Genomic DNA, 25438 nt, shown 5'->3' with positions numbered 1-25438 from the left:
ATTTTCATGATCAGTGTTCAATTGTGTTGAATATCAGTTTAAATTCCAGGGAAGTAAAGATGAAAATTTCACATTATTATAAGAGTTTTACGTGGATCCTGTTTTTCAGTCTTGAGAAAGGAAAATGAACATGTGATTAATCAAGGCACTTAAATATTTGTACTACTTGGAGATGGATTTATTGTAATTATTTCCACTTGGATTATTCACATGCAACCGGTTGGAAGATGCCTCTGACTCAGAATTTTTAGCAGTATCTTGTATGGCAGTATCTTGACAGCAAGAGAGAAATGTCATTTCTACAATGCAACTTTCATTTCCTCTATGCAATTTAGAGTTTCAGAAAGTTTATTTCAATGCGGCCTTGAAGTACCCTTTGACATGTAGCCTGCCTCAGATAAGTTCTTGCGGATGTGAAGGGTATTTTGATACAACAACTTAATTTTAAATCAGTATGCCACAGGCCATATCCAAGCCCAGGGACAGACTTAGAGATCATAATCTATCTGAAATTATACAGGTGGTCTTCCCATGTAAAGAGAAGGGCCTTCAGTGTTTGGGTCTAGACAAGTCTATTGTCTATTACAGTTCTGCTTTATAGTCTACCAATTGCAACATCTTATTTTGGCTGTCTTCTAAAGGTAAAGTGGTATAAACAGACTCCAACAGGTTTACTTTTTCAGCAACATGTCCTCCTGCCTTTAATAAAGTTGGACAAAATCATTGTTAATTGATTCACTGGAATTAGACAAGTCTGTATCTGGGCCAAAAAATTTATATAATTTGATTTATGATTTAACATACTAACTGACTTGAATTTGCCTCAGAATTAAATCAGCACTGTGGGTACGGAAAAGACCACAGGTAATGGTAGGATCCACTTCCTGCAACTGTTGTTTTACTCCCATTCACTGACCTTTTAGAATATAAATTGAACACAAATTGATAATAGAATAATTTACTATTCAACATGAATAATAAATGTGAAGGATTATTTAGTCTCTCTCTGTATATTTCTGCTTAAATAGAGCTTTTCTTCTGGCCATCCTGTCATAATTTCACTTTAATTAAAAAAACATTATACTGGTATATAAAACACCTCTGTAATTTAGTTCTTGCAATACATACTGAAGTAGCAAGACATTCTAAGACTATTCTAAAAAGACAAAATATTGTTGTAACAAATTTTAGAAGAGCTCCTTAAAAACTCTTAAATACTTCAAATAGTACAATTTCATATTTCATAGCTGGGAGACACCCCTCCAAGACATGGACATTCTCTATGTTGGGAATATGGGTGTGGACAGTAATGGAATATAAAATTAAAATATCTAATTGAAGGCATTACACAGATGGGCACCTATTTTAATCTATAAGAAGGACAGTTCTTATAAACAGAAATTTGTTAACAAAAACTGGCAAAGACTTACAGGAAAATGACCCCTATGTGAAAAGATTGCACATGAAATCCTGAGGATCTGTCTTCTTTCCTTATCTCTACCCTTTAATTTTTGCTGAAAGCAATAATACCAATGCATTTAGTGGCTTGGTACCCAGAAGTATTAGATACCCATTAAATACCCAGAAAAAATAGAATTTTTTCTGAAAAACTGTATTTTTCTATACAAGAAGTGATCTGTTGATCAGAGCAAGTATAAGACTGAGAGAAGCCCCATATAAACAGTTTACAAAATTGAATATAAGACGATGTATAAAACATCTAGAAATAGATGCCAGGACCTATTCCCACATTCATAAAAGAGTAGAATTATCCTTCTTTTTAGAAGCGTCTATAAACATGTACATGAAATAATTACGTTACATTTATTATAAACCATATATATTTTACATGCACTGACTAGAGATATTACTAGAATTGATTCAAATTTGGTTCTCAATTTTATTAACATTTTGTGCAAATCATCAACAAGTGACATCATCCATTTACTCGTTATCTGTTTTCTCTCCTGTTGGTAGGTCTTATTTCAGCTCTTGACAGCAACACACTGGTTGTGTATCCATTTCTGCAACTTTTTCTGTACGACAAATTGGGTGAGTCTTTTCTGGACTCTGATGTTTGTTGGGCTTTTTTTGAATGTTGCAGCTCTTACATCCAATAGTTTATATATTTGGGAAAAGGTTTTTTTTCCAGTCTTCTTTAGCAAAGAACTCAGCACTCTCTGGTCATCTGCTATGTAATTCAGTGGAACTCAATTTCCACTTAAACCACTGTTCCTTGCATGTTTGGTTATTGTAATTGAATGGAAAAAAAAAATCAATAAAACACCAGCATGTAAAAGATTTCATTGGAAACCATTTCAGCACTACTTTAAAAATAGATAAAAATTATTTAGAAAATTGTTCTTGAACCAGCAGGTCCAAGGTTCTGATAACAAACATGATAACTTTCTTTCTTCTCTAAAGTACAACATGATTTGTGAGCCCACCTGTCCATTTCTTAGGTGAAGAGTGGTCCAATGAGCACATTTGGGATTAAAGCAGAATGAGGCAACATAATAAACTTAAGATGACGAAGGGGTCCCGTGGTACATTGGCTCCTGGAATGTCAACAGTACTTGTACTGCTGTTGATTCCAGTGGAGCACAGAGATATGCCCAGAGGGCTGTTCTTTTGGTAGCTCTGAATATGATGGTTTTTGAGGTAGAATCATAGAAAAAAATTCTGTGGACATATGGGTTTACCCAACTGTTTCTATTTTTCTTTAATGGTTTAAAATTGCCAGTTTGTGATCTGACACATTTTCTTTGCCTTGTATCTCAAAAGAGGAATTTTTTCCACAAAATATTTTATCAAATTGAAATTATTTTCCATTTCTCCATAGAGAATTCTCCAAAGCTCTGGCACAGTGTTACCATAGTTTTTAAGGTTGCATTTTACTTTGTGGTCAGAAATTTGTGGCAAGATATTTGTACATAAACCTCACAAAATCTTCTCCCAAATGTTATCTACTAGAAACTCAGCATTAGAAAGTAGAAAAACATATTGTCTTGTGCAGAGAAATTTTCATATGAATGTTTAGGCATGCATATCTGAGCCTCAGGGCTTGGACTGAAGCTTTTAATAGCCCAGGTGATGAATATTAAATTTGTATTCTTATGACCGCAGATGATTAAATGAGGCAGAAAGTAACTCAACCACACCCTTTCAAGCTGTACCTGTCAACAAATATACTTCTTATAAGTCAAATGGTGGTGTGGTGAGATAGAGATTATTACAGATTAGTAAATGTAATACACTTACTACATATTTACATAATAGGCATCTCTCTGTAAGGGATGACATTTTCAAACTTTTTTGGTGGAATGTGGGTAGGAAAGTAATTAAATGCAAACTAAAGGATCCAACTGTGGTATTGATAGCTAGAACCAAGCATATGTGGCTAGTTACTTCATGTATCAATTAAGAGAAAATACAAAGAAAACGGTAAAATAAAATTAGTATATATATTCAAGAGTTTTAAGGGTTGTTTGGTGTTTTTTTGTTTGTTTGTTGTTTTGTAGAGTTTTTAAAATTTAAATTGGAAAGTTATTTATTTTAAATAGTGGCACCTCATTCAAAGATTTACCACAATTTAAAAAATATATATGATCTTATTCTTTTAAGATAAGCAAATTTTTTCTCTTTTTTACAAAAATACTTGTTATCAGACTGAGAAAACATCTCAGATTCCAGGTACTCTCTTTCAATATCTCATTAATTTTGTCCTTGTCTCATGCTAGGCATTCAATTTTTTTTTTTTCCTTAGGAATAATATGAGCTCAAAAGGTTTAGAGGTGTTTAAATCAAAAGGTTTATCCTTCCTCAAATGTTAGTACAATCTTAGGTTTCTTTCCATATTCTTTTTTCCTGATTTTTTAAGACTTACAAGACTGAATTCAAGTTAGATTGTTTTTCTATTAAAATATATTGTTTGGTATCTGCTTTATCATGCTCCATTATTCTTGAAAGGAAAATTAAATTCCTTGTCATATGATAGGAATACAGTATTTAGGTTTTCCTGCTAATATAAACCAGAAACATTTATTGGCTATTTTTGTAATTTTTAAGTAAATCTATCAGTTTCATCTAGTGTAGACTAGGGCTATGTATTTGCTTGCTATTTCCTAAACTACTTAAAAACTAATAAATACTTGCTATCACTAAATTCTGTACTTGTGCTCATTACCTCCTTCAGCATGTCCCACTTTGTGTTTTCTAACTCAGTCCTTTCTAAGGGCTTTACAACTGGCACATTTCCCACATTTCATGAACACATTCTTTGACTGATTCAAAGGAATATTTTTCTCCCCTTGCCTTGCAAGAGTCTTCCCAACAACTGTGTCTACTATTTGGATGAAGTTAATTTCCTAGGAGACTGCAGCTGTACATATTTTCTACAGAAATTTTCAGGGCCCTGTAATTCATCTATTGCTGTGGTTGCTTACATGAAGTAGCATTGCTCATAAGTGTCAATCTTAGATTTTTAAAAACCTTTATGTTAATCATCAGGTTTTTTCTGCTGAAAAATAACAAATACATAATTTCTGTTTTGTTTGAATTTCTTTTAGAAAGGATTAATGTATTTTGAAAGGTTTGAGGTTTTTTAAAGAAAAGGGTGCATCTATCAATATCTTTTGGTAATTATATTTTTATAAAAATATTTTTATTGTAAGCTAAATTTTTCTCACCCATTTATTGAAGAAAATTCAAAATGCAGAAATATCAGTGAGCTGACTTTTTTTTGTGAGTTCAATGTCTTCTTTCAGCCCAATGTCCTGATCTGCCAAGTGAAATACGTTTGATGTGATCAATTATAATCATTCAGCTTTATAAACTACCCTGTTAATATTACAGTTTACATTGATGCAATGTGGTTTGGAGAATTCAACACCATGGGTTCATAAGACATTCAAGACCATGGAAATTCAGACCATGGGTTCATAGGACATCAAGGTTATACAGGATAGTCAAATACATTTGACTAGACAAACTTAAAAATTCATATATTAAAAACTTATATAATAAACTTATATTATACATGTTATTATATATAATAAACTTATTATAATAACTTATAATAAACATGAAAGTGATAAAAAATAGAATATGAAATGTATGTAAGGCTATGTCTTTCTTAAAAGGTCTTGCAGTGTTATTCAGATCAAATATCAGTTTCATAAGCCAAAGAGTTAAAGTAGCAAATTCCCAGAAATGTACAGATATCTTCTCTTTTTTCAGTATTTTTGACCATCTATGACTACTCAAGCTTTAATGCAAGCAGATTTATCATGCATCCATGGTACTGGCAACTGAAGCCACCGCAATATTGACTACATTTATTCATGCAATTTGTCCTTGAAATTTAGACATGGGGTACAACAGAATCTTCTTTTACAAGGGAATATGGAGGACTGAAAGACTAAAATATTATTGTATTAATACTTATGAACACTTTTCTTTCTGTTGTATTTTTTTGAGACTTTCAGAATGTTTAGAGCAAAGACCTCCAGAAGGAACACTATGGTTTCCTGCTGCAGATTTTTGTTTCTTCTGTTTCTGGGCATTCCTCTCCATTAAGCTGTCTTTAGTAAAAGTCACAAAGAAAGTAAAAGAGACTTGCAAACTACTTTGGGAAAAAATTCTTATTTTCAAGCAGAGAACTCAACACAGACAGCTTTGATGAGAGTTTCACAATGTCATAAAGTTTAGGAAGGGATGTCCAAACAGTATGGGTAGAAATGTTGGCATTAATTTGCAGTAGAGGTAAATTACTGACAGCTATTTACTCATGATGCTTCAGGGAATACTCAGAGCCCTGATTTCTGGCCCAAACAGTTGCACATTGCCTATCCTTCAGCAATGTCTGTAATGTGATCCATAAACTCAAACTTAGCAAATTAGTGAAAATGGAACAAAGATGTCAGAATTGCAAAAGACACAAAATTTTCTTCCTATTTTCACAAAATAAATGAAGTCCATACTTTTAGTAATTCTGAATTTTCCTAGGTTTTACTTAAGAAAGCTTTTTTTAGTGCATTATTTTGAAATCTAAGGATTCTTTCTTCTGTTTTTTTCTTAAACTGGTGAAGAAAATCTGCCAAACTCTAATGGCAGCAGTACATCCTTTCTGTCCCATTTGATAGAAAATAGATCTACTGTTTATACCAAGCCACACCAAGCCAAGATAGTAGGCTGATACTAGGAAAGGCATTATGATCTTTCTTCTATGAATTAACACCTCCAATCTTTCTTTATTTGTTAATATTTTTCAATGTGTTTCTACAATAAACTTTTTATGATTAACTAGGTTTCAATTGTTATGACAGATACCTATAGAGACTGAAAAATTTTCAAGGCACATGTAAAGCATTAAAAGCCAAAAGCTGTATTAAAATAAATTATGACAGTGCGTTTTACATTTTTTCTATTTCAAATTTCATATTTTCTTCCCTGTCAGTCTCTTATTGCTATTAATTCCTTAATTTCTGATTTTTCCCTTAGTTAAACTGGATAAGGAGAATATCCCATCAGTTCTCACTCATAATCTATAAGAACATCAAATATTTTTTTCCATTATAATAAATATAATCTCTTTTATACATGTATGATATCTGAGAGATTCTTATGCAACATGTGTATAGATAATTGGGTAGATATAATTTATATATAATTTATAAATACAAGATGAAAAGAACACCACACACGTAAAATTCTACTATACAGAATCCTTAAATGTCCCCAAAGAAGCCAATTTGTTTGGCAGTAGGAGGAAAACAATATATTCTCTATTTAAACTCTATCATGCCATTTCTGGAAATAATATTTTGACCATAGTTAAGGACATTCTTGTCTGATCCCCCTTTCTCTTCAGCCCTTTCCTGAAGGACATTACATTATGCACAGAAAATGAACATTGTCACCATCTGTTGGCTGTTTGGCCACGTATACAGAATGGGGTAGCAACTCAGTTTGGAATAGAAGGTGCCTGTGTTTAAAGAAAATGACAAAAGCTCAGGGCACTAACTGCTGTACTAACTGGTGTTTTAAGAGGAAAGGCCAAATTTTGGACTGATTGTACAAATTAACTACCTCTTTCATCAAGACCAAGGATATCCAAGCTACAGTTGAAACCCTGGGTCGGATGGATAAGGCAGAGGGGACATAGGAAAAAACCACATTACATGAAGTTAAATATTTAGTATGAATTTCAAACACTAAATAGACACTTTAGAATTAAATTGGATATACTTACCCTTTAAATGTGTGGTGTTATTTAAATACTAATGGAATTAACCCATGATAAGAATGTTTAAAGAAAAAAAAATATTTTTAATGGTGGCTAAATGAAGCAAAATCTAGTTCTATAGATCTAATTTCATTAATTTTTATAAATAAAACTAAATTTATTCAATGTCAACTAGATCTGGAATTCAAACAGGAAGGAATTGAGGAAAAAGAACCTGAAGGTTAAAAAGAGCACAGCTCTCAAGCACAGCTCATTTGCTAGTTTGTATTGAAGAAATAATAGAGATTAGAAAAATCTGGATTATATTCCCTATAGAAATGTAAAAAATTACATTTTAAATTGAAGTACACTTTTGGATAGTCAATAAAAAGAACCCAAAACTAAAAATAAAGAATTAAAAAATCAATTTCAATCTAAATTTCGGTTTTATAAAATAGCCAAGTGCATAAGATTAATTGAAGCGCATAAGATTAATGCCATAAAATTAAAATCATTAAGTATTGTACTACTTAAGGATTACTGAAATTCATAATTTTTCCCACAGTGCCTTGTAAACTATTTGTGTTTGCTTTCAAATATGTAAAACTCACCTAAAAGATGATGTTACACCATTCCCAATTGTTACACGCATCACATTTCTCCCTCCCTAATCCTCTTCTTTGAATTAAAGAGAAAAAGAAAGAAGAGAAAGAAAAATCTGCTGAACACTAATTATTTAACTTTACCTCCTACCTACTTTCTCTCTTTATTCTGAGGTTTCTTAAGTGCTATAATGAGCTGTCCCCACACAAACAGGCCAAATTAGTGGATAATTACTGCTGGGTCTGTGAATGTTCTCACTCCTCCTTTCTTACAGTTTCACAACATTACCAGAATGGTCTGTCACCTCCCTACCAATTAGGCACAATTACTACTTTATAACATTAGTGGTGGCAGGCTTATTACCTTGGAGAATATGTAAAAGTAAGGGAGGGTTGGAGAGAGAGGGCAGTGAATCAGGTCCAGGAGATCATTACCACACTGATAACTTGTATAATTCTAACTTTACTTCTATTTTGCAAGACAAAAGCTTTATACACAGATAAATATGGAAGCAAGAAATTTTTGTGGTTTTGGATGTTTGTTAAATTTTCTTTTGTTGTTTTTATTGGATTTTTCAGGTAACCAGACCATTGTCACTTTTTGTCCTCCCAGGTGGTGGTGCTAATGCTCGAATTTGTTTCTTCTTTTCCTGAAAAAGATGTATTTTTGCTGACTGAAAAATATACGTTTTTCTGTCTTTTTCTGGCTAAAGTTAATACATTAACTAGGTCACGTGAAAGGCACTTCCACTGAACTTAGGCTGCACCAAAACATTCCCTTCAAAACTGAATTTGAACAAAGGAAGTCAAGATAAACTTACCTTAAATGCTCAGAGAAGGATAACTAACTTTTAATCTTTTATGAGCAATACTACAAAAGTATTTCATTTCTGCCTTTCTTGAAAAAGAAAAAACCCAACACAATCACCAACACACTCTCAAAAATCATGCCCTGTGATTTCTTTTTCTAATGGCTGAAAACAGAAAATTATTAATACTGTCTTTTAACAAAGTAAATTTATGACAGTGACATGACTTTCAGAGATTTAAGGTTAAATTTAATGCCTTGGAGGAATAATCCTAATTTATTTACTTTAGATATCTTTCATACATCTATTTCTTCTCTCCTCTAAGAGCTTCCAAATTCTTCTGATCCTTGCAGTGGTAATTATACATCCTAAAAAATGCAAGAGGCATTCCAATGTTTTGGATGCCAAGTGTTGGGCAGACTAATTTAATTTAAAATCATTATGGAAAATGTCGCAAAACTCTGAAACACAGCAAACCTTTTCTATGCAAGGGAGATTATTTTATGGCAAATTATCATATTCAGTAATTAATATAACCCCATAAACCTGCTGTTGGTTTACAGAATCTTATCTATCTTTTTCATGGAATGTTCTCAGTTTTTGGGTTTTTTTTTTCACATAATAAATTGTTAATTATAAAGAGTTATAGCTGAATATGAGTAGCATTGTCATATAATCCCATTCATTTAAGGAGTGTTACTGTGTGGAGAGGGCATCCTTGAGATGCCTGTTAAACATTTTGCTAGTACACTATCCTGCAGCACTGAAATCGCAAACTGTCTGTGAGAGCTGCCTTCTCATACTATGCAAACTGAGCAGAGAAAAGCAGCGCAAAGTTCATCTGCCGTGCATATTTTTAAGCTTGTTAATAGTTATTTTCATTACAAGTACATTTCAGATACCAGTGTCACTTATGGAAACTACTAACCCTGTTGGTGGTAGAATTGGGCAGAATAAAAGATAGATGGAGAATATGATATTCTCTTTAGGAACACTTTTTATAACATAATATTTTTACATGGAATATTTTTCATCTGTGTGCACCAAGTGTCAAAGTATTTCAGAGCTATGTTCTGAGGTAGAAAGTTTGTGGATTTATGTGCTTATGCCCAGAATAGCTTCAATTGTTTACTTACCTCCAGGTTTAGGTGTTAATGAAAGGAAATATCCCAAAGTATTTTAACATTAAAAAGACCATACTTATTCAATTGTATTAAATACCAGTCTTTTTTTGTCACAGTAGCAAAATGTTAAAAATTAGAGTGTAACAATATTCTAATTATCATTGGAAAGCTGATACAAAGTTCCTTTATGTGGCTAAGTAGAATGCCCTATGAATTCTTAAGATGGATCCTCTTCAACTTTGTTTTACCTCTCACTGACAAATCCATGTTTACTCACAGTATGCTAGTTCTTGGAATGCAAATACATGTATATGTAGGAGAGGCTTTGTATTACCCTGATAAAGGCAGCCACATCATTTCAACTACACAAGGATGTTACTTAATGATTCAGGATCAAAAATTAAACTCCTGAAGGACTGTGCATCTCTGCAGCTGATCATAGGCTTAAGAAGAAGGGAGAAAATTAGGTAAGCTAAGTTATAAATTATTTCAACTGTATGTCTTGTAAGATTTACAACTGAAGTTATGCAAGTAGATAATTTTGCTGATGGTTTGTAGGGACTTCCAAGAAAAGATACAGAACTTACACTTTTCCAGTGTTCTCCAGGTCTACAGTTTCTCCAAAGCAACTGTTTTAATGGATGAAAGGATGAATAATAGCCCAAGGATATAGTAGACTGACAGACCTGGATATTACAAAATCTAGATTTTTGTTTTTATTGTGAAAACTTTGTACCACTTGATCTACCAAACCTGCAAGCTCATCATACAAATGCACAATTTATAATGTACATTTTGGCCTATTTCATTGCTCTGTCAGTCATTAGCGTATGGTAAAAATGAGTTGGGAAAGAAGATTAATTAAAAAGAAAAAGATAGCACAATTTTAGGTCATTTTCCATTCCCACACACATTGCCTGTTTAATTCTTTTTATTACTTGAGTAGGAACATGAGAGTAATTCACAAGACACTTTGGAAAGTGAGCATTGTAAAATCTTGCACTGAGAGCCCTACAGAGTTACATCCAACAGCACCGTTCCACACTTTTGTGATCTCATGATTTTTGGGGGACATTATCAGGTTGAATTTTAGCAAAGGTAAAAACTCAATAGGAATAAAAAAAGGAACTGGTTCTATTTAGAATAGCCTGACTCTTTCTTCGCCTGAACTGAGAGAAAACAATAGTTATTGGTGAACATCACGTGCTTCAGACCATATTCCTAAAATGCTTTTTCTTGTCTAGTATTTAAAAATTTTCAAACTAGAAACGTTTTAACAAATTGCTTGTGAGATCCTAAAGTACCCAGACTTCTACAAAGATTCAGAATTAATAGGACTCGTGGTAATGTTTATGGAATAATTATATTTCTGGTCTGTAACAAAAAATGATCAAGTTTGGAAGCTTGCTGATAAAAATTTAAATGGAGGGAAAATGTTGCTTTTTCATTTCTACATTTAGCACGTTTGTGTCTTGTTATTTGTTACAGTATGGGAAATAACTTATTCTTCCACTCAATTAACTGATTTTCTAGAGAAGTATCCAAAATTTAAAATTTGGTCTACAAATCCTGTAGGTCTTGGTAGGGTGTGTTTTACTACTGTCATTTAAGATCCATCAGGCAATCCACCAGGGCATCCACCAGATAACTTTTGAGATTGGTAGTAAACAATTATTTTTCAAAAATAAATTTGATGGCTCTTTTGGTACAGATACAGGAACACACATCTTCAGACAAATTGCTGCCAGAATTAACATGGCTATTGGCTGATATATCCTGTAGCTTATGTCTGCATAAGGAGCAACTGCAGCAACCAGTTTCGAAGTTTCATTAAATACATGCAACCTCTTGGTACATTTATGAACATCTTATTATTATCATTCAAGAAGGGCATCCTAGTTGGGTATGTTAGTAAGAAATTGCAACCCAGGTATTTCTACAGGTGTCAAAAATATCTACATATGGTTATTGACAAGAGGCCATTCTAAAGGCCATAAAATGCTGGTTTTTTTACTCCTGGGTTCTTTTTCATTATCCTGTAATAGATACAGGAGAGATATCTCAGCAAAGAGTCTTGGTGGAAATAAGCTCTCCAAAGTTTTTAACTTCGCCTTTCTTGACAGTGGCTGGAGAAGATCAAGACTGTCCAATGGTCGTCTCAGCTAATTAATCCTATCACTCAACTGGAGCACAGCTTTGGACTTTGCAAGTTGTTTATACATGAGTAGATTTTTATAACATTAAAGACAACACCAAAAAGTCTGTGTTTAACCGAACAGGCTGTGTTATATTTAACCAAAAGTCTCATGTCTGTTTGCCATACAATAACTTAAGTGAGTGCAGAACTAATGAAATTCAAGTGAAATGCTCTTGTCAAAAAAGATGTTACTGTATTTGCAAAGAATTTACCAGGAAAAGTGTAGCTGCACAGTGTCAGGGAATAGATGAAATATTCAGTTGCTTCTGAGTATAATCCCACTTCATTTATAAACAAAACTAGTTTCTAGTGCTATCATACAGCCTTTTATATATATTAAAAAAATCCACAATTTCTGAACTTAAAAAGAAAATTAAAGTGCTGTTTCCTTAACATAAAGTTTGTATATATCTTTAATGCAACATAAAAATACATTACTGATTTAAGTTCACAGTGGTCGCAAGGAAGCTTTGCAGAGTTAATTGAGAAGTTTACATATAAATGTAATATACTTTATTGTCAAATAAATGTTAATTTAATATTTTTACACACATTACTTCTGGTTTTAATTTGGAAACTAACAAAGAAGTCAAAAATGTACTGCAGGGAACAATTCACAATTTCCAGAAGGATGAAATAGGTGATCGACAAAAGTTTCTTCTTTTTGAATTTTCAGTACCATATGCCCTTAATAAAGGCAATAAAAACTAGTGATAAAAGTGATATGCATATCTTAAAACTAAATTGGCTAATTTATACTATACAACTTTTAAGGCAACAATTACTCTTTAGATATCACTTACCAGTCCACAGACAAAACTCAAATTCTGCCTTTCCACTATGACCTCTCCAGACAGGTGACAATACCCAGTTTTAGGTTTTGCCAAATCTCTGCTCCCCGCTTCTCACTCTCTTCCATTGCCTCCTGTGCATTTCTTCATGGGTGCTGGCACAGAGGCTACTCCAGGAGACGATGGCATGACTTGAGAATTCTTCCTCTTAGAACTTAAATCTGGAAAAAAAATTGTAGTGATTTAAGAAGCTACTTGAATATTAATTTTCTGTGGAAGAATGGCTATGTGACAGGGGCCACGTTCTGGACCAAGAATCGGGAGGATGCAGCTAATCTGGGTCCCTGCACCTGCAAAACACTGTGTCCTTGAGCATAGTTGTGGTACAATAACAAGTACTGAGAGAGACATGAGAAAAGAAAGATGTAACCCCTAAGACATGAGGAAGAGCTGATATTGTAGTATAACCAATAGATTGCTTAGCTCGCAGAATACGTATGAGCTTATTACTTGTTGTGCATAAAAGTCTGATGCTCTCTTCAATAAACGAAGCTTGCTAAACACTCATATTGAGCGTCCAAGTTTCCCTCACCGTAACAATTTTCAATGTAGATATGCAAGTGGTATGTGAGATGCAAAACTGGAAATAGCAGATATTTATTCACTTTATATTTAGACTATATTAGACTATATTTATATTTCACACTATATTTAGACACTTTATGGTATTCCAGACTAGGAATAAATATTCCTTGAGACGTTAGATATGTTTATCTTGTGAAGGAGGTCTAGCTTCAGACTTGTTTTTTATTTTAATTTTTGATAGCCCAAAGAGTATTTGAAGTCTCTGTGTTGGATCTGATTTTTGGTCAAGTTAGGTACCTAACCTCTAGGAATCAGGTTGTTGCAGAAGATTTGAGATATTACCTGCTAGTTTTTTCAAGTATTTCTTAAAAACAGGAAGGAACAGAGGAGGCTTCTTTTTCTAGGTCAACTGAATGTAGTGTATTTTCAAAACTTTATAAAATTATTAAAAAAAAAAAAAAAAGGAAGAGTACATGTTTTCTATGCAGGCCAAATAGTTGGGCTCCATGTTTACAGTGACCTTCTTCCTCAGCTGCATTTTCATAAGGTTTGGCTACACAGTTTTCTCATGTTATGGTACCTGTTGCTACTGGGAAGTAAAGACAGATCCAGTCCTTGGTTTTTTATTATGCATTTAATTTGGCTTAATTTTGCTAATTAATAATTTATTCATAATAACCTAGGTAGCTCTTTCTGTCACATTCATATTGCTGCCCTTTTTTGGTCAGCAAAATGAATTTTCTCATATTATTAAGTGTGCTACAAACTGAAGAGGGTGGATAAACAGATTTAAGCAGTCTTTTTCAAAAATAAAACATGCTTCCTTCCCAATGGACAACAATGTGTTCATATTTTGTGTAAAATATAAGTAAAAATTAGAATGCAAGTATCACTTTTATTTGTACTACATGTAATATTATATAAATGACGTCTTATATTAAGGCTTTGCAGATTTATTGTCATATAACTGTTTTCTCAATCCTATATCTTATGTAAAAGTGGCTTACAAATAACATCTAAGGAAAAATTAATCTTCTGTTTTTAAAAGTTTTATGGCCCAAGCCCTAATTTTGTGCTTTATAATCCTTTTCAGTCCTACAGTTTAGGTAGACTTGCCCTACAAATAACAACTAAGGGTTAATTAATCTCCTGGTTTTCAAAGTTTGATATGCCCAGCACTCCTTTTGGAGGGCTTGCAAACATAGACTATGTCCATGAAGTTATGCCTGAACGCATACAGCAACTTACATTTTAAGTTTAGGTTTAGTTTCCTTTTGAAAACTCTAAAAGCTTCAAAAGAGAAACTTAACAGTATAACGCAGTAAGACAAGATGTACTTCCAGGTGTACAGAATGTTAAAAAGTCTCTGTTATCAAAGTGTCATAACAATGTCCAGGATTTTGTTTTTCCTTTCAGTCCTTCCAATCTGTTAGGTACAAAAGGTTCCCTTCCCTTCCCATCCCACAAACTTTTTTGCATCTATTTTACCTTTTTTTGTTCATGAGTGCATAAACTTAGAGAACTGTATCATAAGATCAAATCAGAATCTGGCTTTCCAGCTCAAAACCCTGACCAGCCAGAAAGAAAGCAGGAGAGAGGGAACACTTGATATACAAAAATCTACTTTTGTGATTGCTGTGTCTTTCCTGTCTTCCTTCTCCATCCCGACAAGACAAATCTCCACTTAAACAGGTCCATAATGAGCCATAGCCTATTTAACCATTGTTAGAAAATGCATATGTCCTTACATGTATGCACTTGAAGACCTATTGAAAAGCAGGGTGCTAGGGAATGATTGGTGTTGATTCAGAGTGCTGAACAATTGCTTTATTAAACTATATTATATTACATTATACTATACTATATTAAAGATGCATACTATATAGTACATATACTTTGTAGTATACTATATATATATATATATATATATATATATATATATATATATATATATATATATATACATATAGTATACTACAAAGAATACTAAAGAATACTAAAGAAAACTTGTGACTGTCTCCAGACAGCCAGGACACAGCTTTTTCCAATTGGCCAAGGAAACAAAACAATCCTCAGTAGAATCCAATTGACAAATCACTTCAGGTAAACAATCTTCCTAACATGTTCCACATGTGTAAAAACAAGGAGCAGCAAGTAGAGATAAGAATTGTTTTCTCTTTTTTCTCTCTGTGCTTTTCCAGGAAAAAACCCTGAGAGAGTGAATTATGTCTCTCTGTTCAGAGAATGTGAATGCCACAAAGACCTAGATGGATAATAACAATGTTTGTTCAAACAGAATCCAGTGATAAAGCAGAATTTTTCCCTTGCATTATAGTTTATTCCTGTTGTATTCTCTCTGCAGGCTACTGGTGAGACTTTGGTAGTAGATCAGATGTCCTTTAATATCTATAAATTTCATTAGGTGAGCTCAAAAAATTTCACAAACTTTTAATTGGAACCAACACACATCAAACAAAAGAACTTAGTACTTTCTGTTGGAAGAGAAGCAAATAAATATACACTTGTTTAAGTAAGTGCATGTCACCTCAGGAAAGATAATCTGAAAGTCAAAGCCATTAAGTTGTGCTTCCCATGTGTGAGGGACAGAGACAAGGAGAGAACCTTGGAATCTAAATTCTCATTCAGCTTACTTTTGTCACTGACTGTGACATATACTTAATTTCAATCTTTACATATTAAGAATGCAAATACAAGTCTCATCTGCTGATCTAGAAGTAGATATGCAGTGTTTTAGAATTCAGATACCATGAATTTGTTCATTGGCAATCTTATAACATTGTTATGCGGGCAGTGTTTTAGGATTGTGCATGGCCATAGCTGTGGACTACTTAAAGTTTTATAGTTCAATTTTCCTCTGTATCCTTTAAGTTGAGACATTAAATATTTTGAGTAATTTTTTCATGCCTTCATTAAAATGCTATTGAGACTTGTATTAAATAGTATAAAATTTATATATAGTTTATATTGATATATGTTATATATTTTTATTTATTATAAAATTTATATTTTATTTATTTCCTTTCATTCTTTCAAACAACATTAAAATTTCTGTTACGTAGTATGTTTGCTTTCTTGACATTTGAAAGTTGCCTTTCTGTTCCTAATAGTTATGTTAAGATTAAAACAGCAATCATCTTCTGAAATATCACTGTTAATAATATCTGAAATCACTGAAATAATCAAATCACTGAAAATATCAAATCACTGAAATAACACTGTTTCTGTTTCTAAAGCCAGAAAATATCTAACTAATTTGCAAACACTGCCCATAAACTGATGGTTTATTCATGTTATGTCTATGATACATTCACAGAAATCAGAACAAGAGGATTTGTCAAGGCTGTAATTAATATCTTTTTTCATTTATCAAAAAAGTTGTCCACGATAAATTAGTTGATACTGCTAATTTGACATTCTCATTCTGACTTCCCTTAAATGACAGCTGAAAATTTCAGGTGAAATTAATATAGATACTTTTTCCTATTTTTCAATAGGAATAATAGTAATAATATCCAATTTATCTTTGTGTCAGAAAATATGAGCACCAATATTTTGCAGGATCAAGGTACACTCAAGCATGTAAGTTTGAGCTTGTCACCACAACAGCTTGCTAAAATTCATTAACCTTCTAGAATTTTCTTACTCATCAGTAACCATCCCCAGAAACTCGTTCTGCAAGTGGGAAGAAACTCCTTCTCTTGCCTTAAAAATTGACCTATGGGGTGCTCAGGATCATGGGGCCAGTTACACAAATAAACAATTATTGGGCAGTCATAGTCTGCCTATGAATTGGAATTATATATTTCTGAGTGAAAACTACACTGAGAAATATGTGCAGCTTAGCTCAAGGCTTAGACAGCAGACTAGCACAGCGAAGCTGGGGTAAAAAGGCAGGGTTTTTATGTAGTTAATTTAGTTAGTTTTATTTTGTGCGCCTCAGAAGAAAGGCTTTTGGAAGAGAGAATCTGAAAAAAGCCAGTTTTGCTGCATTCCAAGTTATTAGATAAAGGGCTATCTTTCACCACCAAATGAACTAAAAAGCATAATGTATTTAACAATTTCATTATTTTGATTTATTATTTTGAAAGTACATTTTAAGTCACTGCCTCAGTCACATGGAAAAATCAGTTTCAGAAGCCCATGGGACAGGGTATTTCCACTGCCTCAGCAGAGCCCTTTAGCACAATCAAAACCCTCTGTTCCAATTATACTTTTTGTACAGTTTTAGCTTTAAATTTATACATGACAACTTCTTCCAGACAATCAGAAACAAATAGCTCAAAAATTTGCATCAAACAGCTTCAAACATCTGGGAAGTTAAAGGATAGAATCAAAATAAGGCAGAGCATATTAATCCTGCTGTCCTTGTGATACAAAATGAAGTAAAAATGCAGATGAGTTTTGATCATACTATGTTCCTGTCTTTGGGACCCCAACTCATTCTTTGTTTTCCCTCCCTTGTGGGAATATATTGAAAAAAGCTGGACACAGCATACTCAAAACACATTGTCTTCTGAAAGATTTGGAGGTTAAAGGTTTCAGTGTGTGCTTCAGTCCCCCATGGCCCAAGATCTTGTGACCCCACTTCTTTTTCGAAAATAGAACCTCATAAAAATGTCAGTAATATTTGCACTGTAAAAGTTCTGCATTTGACCCTGTTTCTTTTCTGTACTTGTATTTGTTTCAGAAAAGCATACAAAGGAATTACTCTAAATTTGCAGTGGCACTATGGTAGAGTCAAGCCCTGATATGCTTTAATCTTCTGCTATTTAAGACTATGAAATTCAGGCTGCCAAATTACCAATGGGAAAACTCTGCTTATGCTTTGAAGTCACGTTACCTATTTATGACTATAAAACTTTTCCCTCTTGATTTTTCTAGCCTTGCATCTAATGTGCACAAAAAAAGATAAACTTCCCAAGAAATTATTCTGACACAGGGTTGAATACACACTTTAGAAATTGCTTCATTTTGGCAGGCCCTGATATTGAGAGGCCTAATGTCCAAACCTCTTCCTTTCTATTCGTTTTGGTGTTGATTTGCTCTATTTTTATTTATTTATTTGTTAATTTTTAACTCGGAATAGCTCATTGTAAAAGTTGGCTGCCAGCCTACCACTTGAAAGTGAAGAAAACATCTTGATTTAACATCTGAGCAGGGATTTTTTTTGTCATCTGTAAACAATTGGACCATATGTAGTGTGATGGGAAACATGAAGGCTGTGATAGAATATGATTTAAGGGACCTGGTGTTTAATTACTGCTCTTGATTATCTGGAATAGAAATTAGATTTAAATGTTTGGATTACCATATCAATTTTAAAGGCACATAAAGTAGTTATCAGTAAATTTATTTACTTGTAGTTCTGATAACTGCATTTATGCTGGTTATTTGTAAGGATAAAAAAATGCTCATATACATTTATGTCTTTAAAAGAGGGACAGATTCATTCAGGAATTAAAGAAAGAACAGAGGCTCTCATATTTGCTCTCCTTTTGTTAAAGAGTTTCAGAATTTCCTCAGATTAATGAAATATGTTCCTGTTTTCCTTCAGATAAACCAGTAAATGTCATTGTCTAATAAACTCCTTAAGCTTATTATAATTTTCAGGAGAAAGTTTCAACCTTAGTTGAAATAATTAGTGCAACATTATTAATATAGCAGAGAGAAAGTGTATACATCCAGCATGTTTATCATCAAAAGCCCCAACATGTATCCTGTAACTTGGGTAAAATTTTCCCAATCTTTCCTTAGAAGTGAACACGGACAAATTTTCCTATTGGTGCAGGGGAATGTAAACGGAAACATTGCCTGAAGCTCTACGGTCCCCTCTTTATTACACCAACCCTCTCTGAATCAGTAGGTAGGCCCAAGGCTCAGTCTTCAAATCTTTCCTGTGTATCAACATAGCAGTGGCCTTAGAAATATGTGGTTTTGATAAAGAAAATCCAGGCAGTAGATGTAGCAAAATTTTACTATAATGCTGGACAGTTCAAACTGAAAAGAAAGGTAGCAACAAAATTCCTTGCTTCAAGGCTGTCTGGTTTGGTAAAAGCAGAGTGTATAATTTGAGGGTTCAGGTCTGGGAGCCCCAAGATCTGGCAGAGATGAGAAAGACAATTACCTTCTCTCTTGACTTTTGCAGATCAAAGAACATTCATATTTCTGATTAAAAAGATGCCATGTATTTTACATTTATAGAAAAAGGAATTGAAATTTCATGGGCTATGAGTTCATTTTGCAGTGAAAGCAAGGAAAATAATTCACACTGTGATTGCTTTTGATTGTTTAGTAATGTGCATGTTAAACACAAAACTGAGTTCCTGAGCTCTCCTCATCACAGGTCATCCTACTTTCCCTCATCACAGAAATTCTCCACTTTGGTCTTAACTCAGGGCGAACAACCTACACCCAAAATATTGGGTATGTCTCTCTGGCAATTTCAAGAAACTAGTTCAGTCCCTGAGGTTGCTATCGTTGGACATGGCAGTTGTAGAAAATTTACTTAACTTTTTTTGCTGAATTAACTGAAATCTCCATAGAAACAGAAGAAGAAAGACCATTGGCAGGGAGTAGCCCAAAGTTTATTGACACCAGTTTCACCTATATGGTACCATTTGAAAACTGGCAACACTGATTACTGGGAGGACATTGTGCTGCATATACAGTATTTTAGAAGAAACTCAAATCTGTATATCAGAATACTTCAGATTATGCTTTTTAACTAGTGTTTCCTTTAACTAAAACTCCCTTGTCAAAAATGTATAACACTATTGATTTAAATGCTTAATGGGCATTTAAATTTAATGGGCATGGAAGGCCAGAACAAAGAAGATTAAGATTGAGAAGATTAAGACTAATTCTAGTACTGATATATTGCCTATTATTAAGCAAACAGCACACAGGGAACTGATCAAAATGTTTTTTAAAATTCCTTACAAAAGTGAAAAATGGTCTTATATAAACCCTTAGAAACATTTACAAAAGAAATCTATAAAATTGTAATTGTTGATGAAGTCATTGACATCAGTCAACCTTAAAAGTCTCTTACAATTTTCTAAGTAGAAAAGTTTAAAAAGCAGCTATTGAAATATTTCAGACTGAATCTGGAGTAAAGACATTTACATAAAATCCTTCAATGTTAAAAAAAATCAAATGGTGGGGTGTAGTCCCTTCACCTTAGAATGAGTTCCTTTTGAAAGCTTAAAATTGAAACTATATTTTTAATGAACACTGGCTTCCTCTTTTCTTATTTTTTCTTATGTGAGAAGTGAGGATAACAGCTGTGGAGATAGAAGCTTACTATCTCTCCTCATCCTGCTATATAGCTGTGCATTTTGTATGTAAGTCTTTTGTGTTCCTTCCCACACAATCCTTCTCTATGTCCAGGTTAGCAGATGGTCCAGAATTCAGAGGCAACAGAGAGGCTTAGAACCAGTCATAACCCAGGCAGTTCAGATCCCATTATGAAAAACAGGATGGGGAATTAAAGAAGAGAAACACAGCTGCTTTTGTAAAGCTGGATCTACCCTTTTAAATGGAAGGAAACAGTGGAAACTTTCACAACATCTGGTTTTGTACTTAAACAAAACTAAACTTTTGCTGTAATTTCCACAGGCTTGATTTCTTCCATGATTGCATTTCTTAGCTGTTTCTAACTTTTAAGAACATAAGTCACTGTTTATATTAAATTTTTAACATTAATATTCCAAGTTCAAATAGTGATATTAGAAACATTCTATAACCTTGAAGAGTCTATTAATGATCAAGAGCTTAAACTTCTGAAAAGAATTGAGGAAACATTCTGAAATTACATAAATGCAGAAATATCTATTGCTATTCACACTTATCTGGAGTGTCATGCTGAAATAGATTTTTATAGACATATAAATTTTATTCTTTATCAAGATTTTAAAAAACACCAATCCAAACACAAAGCAACATAAAACCTTCAAAAATATCTGAAAATAAACTTCAATTGTTCTGTTTTACTTTCATTTGAATGATACGGGTATACACATTAATATTAGGATTTGACAGTATCACAGTCCTTTTTTCCTCTAATTAATGACACCTTCTTACCTCACTGGCTAGAATTTATCCTAATGAAAAAATTTTACCTGTCTATAGTAATTATTAGCATTATTGATGTCAGATCCCACTGAAAATATGATCCCAGGTGCCTCAGAAAAATACTGACTTTTTTTTTAATTCCACTGTGAAATGCTGAAGGTCAAAAAAAAAAAAGTCATTGGTAATCTAGAGAATTATGAACATCTGATCTTAACTCTTAAATTAGCCATATGTTGAGTCTCAACAGATTGACAGTACTTATTAACATGAATGTAAAGTTTTAATATTTTAAATCTGCATTTTATTAATATTTAATCCAGGGTCATAGGTAATGTCCATGTGTGTCAGATAGAAAGGAAAGAAGAAGGTATCACAAGAATCCAATTACTTCTGCTTCTAATTGCAAATGACTTTCAATATTGAGGCAATGTTCTTCTTATGTGACCTTTAGTGCATTTTCCAGACTTCATTAAACCCATTGTTCTTGTCAGTTCAGGTAAATCCAATCTTGTCCCATTCCTCTGAAAGTATTCTGTCATATGTTCGTAATCCAATGAAAAATGATTGCAGCAAGAAATATGCTGGTTAGTATTTAAAATATGTGTTGCATTTTAATTGTATATGTGTTAATCAGTTATCCTGTAAGATTTTCTTGCACAAATATCGGTTGAACTAGATCAACTGTAACTGGCCAAGCAATTAGATATTTTGTCTAACTTTATATAGTTTATAGGCTAATATTTATTCTGATAATGGATTTACTTTGTACAGAAGAAACATGAATTTGAAGCTTAAACAGTGAATGCTATCATTCCACCAAAATATATGTTTTTTAACAGAAGACATTAATTGGGCTGAATTTTAAATGAAAAATAAAGAAAAGTGAGTTGAAGACCAGAATATCATAATGTGAAAAATTAAATTATATTTATTTCCTTATAAAGAAATATTCATATCATGCAATGTTATGTACAAAGCATAGGTTAATATATAGACAAGTAGCAAAATAATAATAGTATTATAATTTTAGTATAATATTTTTGTATAATAATAAAATTATAGATTGAAAACTGCCATTTTCCCAACATCATATATACACAATACTTTACAGGAATGATGTCTGTGATGAACATAAAAGAAAAAGAAACAGTCTATTATATATATTATAAGACAACGTAAATAAATGAATTCAGAAACATTTGAAGAAATGGCTTCAATTCTCCCTGAAATCATATTTTGTGTGTTACTTTTCCTGTTTTCTTAAGAGTCTGCATTTCCAACACATGCTTATATTTCAGTTTTTGCATTTTTAGATGTAAAAGTTATCAGGAAAATGGCAAATTTTGCTTATTTTCAAAGTCACATTCTTTTACCTTATATTGCCTTATATTTATATATTGCAAAACTGTCTTTTCATAATGACAGTCCTCTTACAATGACATTTTGCCTCCAATACTTGCATTTGATAATTTATTTTCTTGTAGTCTAACTCAAAGTATCTGGGTAGGTGGCTGCCTTTTGAGAAACTCTAAGGAAGACAAACGTGGGTCTCCTTTTTGTTCTGAAAAGGCACAGTGGTCAAAGTGGTCCTCCAAAATTATCATCACAAGGTTGGTACTTTTTTACAAGATATAAGTCAGGCTCCAATTGAAGGAGGTTGGTTTTTTTTTTCAGGAGTAAAGGTACCCTAATGTAAAACAGCCAACTGAATTTGAAATTCAGTTCTTTGAAAATGATACTGAAAACTTTTGTAAGTAATCTTAAATTCATAATAATCTCATCCAGTTTTCAAGGATGATTTAAATAGTTCCGATTTTATTTCACAGAATTTACTGAGAAGAATATAACTTGAATGTAGAGGCAGGAGTGTCTTTCTCCTGGAGTTTTATTCCCATTGTCTTACACAATTTTTTAATGTAATTTAAAAAAAATACCCTATTATTTTTGGTTTTGTTTTTTGGTTTTGTTTGTTTATTTTCGTTTGGGTTTTGAGGGTTTTGTTTGTTTGTTTGTTTGTTGGTTTGTTTGTTTTTGCCTTTTGTTTTCTTCCAGAAGTATGAATCCTGTGTTACAAAACTTGACCTTGAATTGCACACTTTGCCAGACTCAGTAGAAACTGATATTAAATAACATTGTCAAACCCCACAGCTTGAAGAGACTCAACTTTTGAAACACAGAAAGGAATGCTACTAAACAGAAATGTTTAGCATCACAGGTGTTTTATACTCCTTGCATTGGTGGCAAGAAAAGAATACTATGAAGGGGGATCTAGAAAGTGTAATCAGAATTATATTGTGATACTTTGTCAGTTAAGTGCCAAACACAATGTCATTCTCACAGTTTGGGTTTGGCCACTCTGGACACTGATAGCTTCTTTCTTCAGCCTTCACCACTGACTAAAGTGGGTTAGTGACACACAAGGGCTTTCTTCACTGCACTCATATTGCACAGCTTCTCATGCATCTCCTTGTGGATGCTTCTTTCAGCTCAGCACAACCTTTAGGTCCTCCTGAAACCTTCAACATGCAAGCTTGACCTGTGGTGAGTGGAGAACTTACCTCAAATGTAGGTAACTTAGTAAAGCTGTGACATCACATAATTGGGCTTGAAATGGGTCTTTGATACTTGTACAAATTTTAAACCTGTGGTTTGAAAGGTGACAATCACATCTTCATTTTTCTATAGAACAAGAATATTAAATTCATAAAGAAAGAAATATGATAGCAGTAATTGGTATGTACAGGGAGAACATATATATTTTTTGCTACCTGTGAATAATAAAGCATAAATCTAACACATTAGATCATATTACCAAACTACATAAACATTAGAAGTTTTAAAAGTTCACCTAAAGGGCAAATTAGATCGGCTTCTGCTGTTATGTTCAGGTTAAATTCTTGAGCTTTTACAAATTCTGGTGTTGGGGATTTATTTTCTTATTTTTATGTAATTGAATTTCTTCCAGTTTCTAGTACCAAAGGATTACACATTATTATTTGAAATAATCTTACTTTACAGACAAGAGTAAGCTCTCCATCTACCAGTAAAATTCAAACATTATTGGCATAGTAAATATGTATGTTTCAGAACAGGAAGAAAAGGAAAATAAATAATAGCTAAAATATTTACAGTAGGAGCTGTTTAAGGAAAAAGTGTGTTTGATCTTTGGGAAGTTCACTGTTTTGAAGTGACACAAGACAAATTATTAGGGGGAGAAGATTATGAATAGCTACTCCTCTACCTGGAGTTCTTACACTTGACTGTGCAGGCAGCATTCCTGACCATCGAAGATCTTTGTTCCCACATATATTACTAGGGTTAATTATTTTTGTAGTTTAGAAGAGAAGAGAGAGAAGAGAAGGAAGTGTTTTCAAGCAGAGTTGTCTCAGTTAATTTTGAACACATAGTGATGAGGTCTAAAATAATAACTTTTTAACCAGGCAGTTAATGAAATACTTTCTCAAACACATAAACATTATTTTGGTGTTTTCTTAAAAGGGAGGTCATTCATTTAAACTACTTTAAAAATATGATGAATGAACCAATTTGGTTTTTTATTTACATTTTACCATCAAAAATATTGTATTGAAATACACCACAAAGCAGCAGAATACAGCTTTAATCAGTGTTTAATCAGTTTTCCAGGCAAACTTTCTTTAAATGTAAATATAAAGGAACATGTTATGATGCATTTAAAAATGAGCTACCCCAAGCTCTGATACACAGATGCTACTGTAATTAGTTCTGAAAATCGTTGTAGCATACACCTAAGATTATAAAATAATTATATGTGTGATATGCTATTAGGTTAAGAGGTATACAGGGATACGGATTATTGCCCTTGTCAGGACTGATTTCACCAGCGCAATGCACTCAGCTTTACAAAGAGCTAAATGTGTTAGGATGCAAATAAATTTAACAAGCAACTGTGGAAAAATAAAGGACTGCTACAAGACAAATGTGATGTAGCAACACGTGTTATCTGCTGTAACTGATCTGCATGAGCACCTG

Source organism: Molothrus aeneus, chromosome Z (assembly GCF_037042795.1).
Source record: "Molothrus aeneus isolate 106 chromosome Z, BPBGC_Maene_1.0, whole genome shotgun sequence".
Classification (NCBI taxonomy): domain Eukaryota; kingdom Metazoa; phylum Chordata; class Aves; order Passeriformes; family Icteridae; genus Molothrus; species Molothrus aeneus.
Note: the sequence above shows the minus strand (reverse complement) of the source record.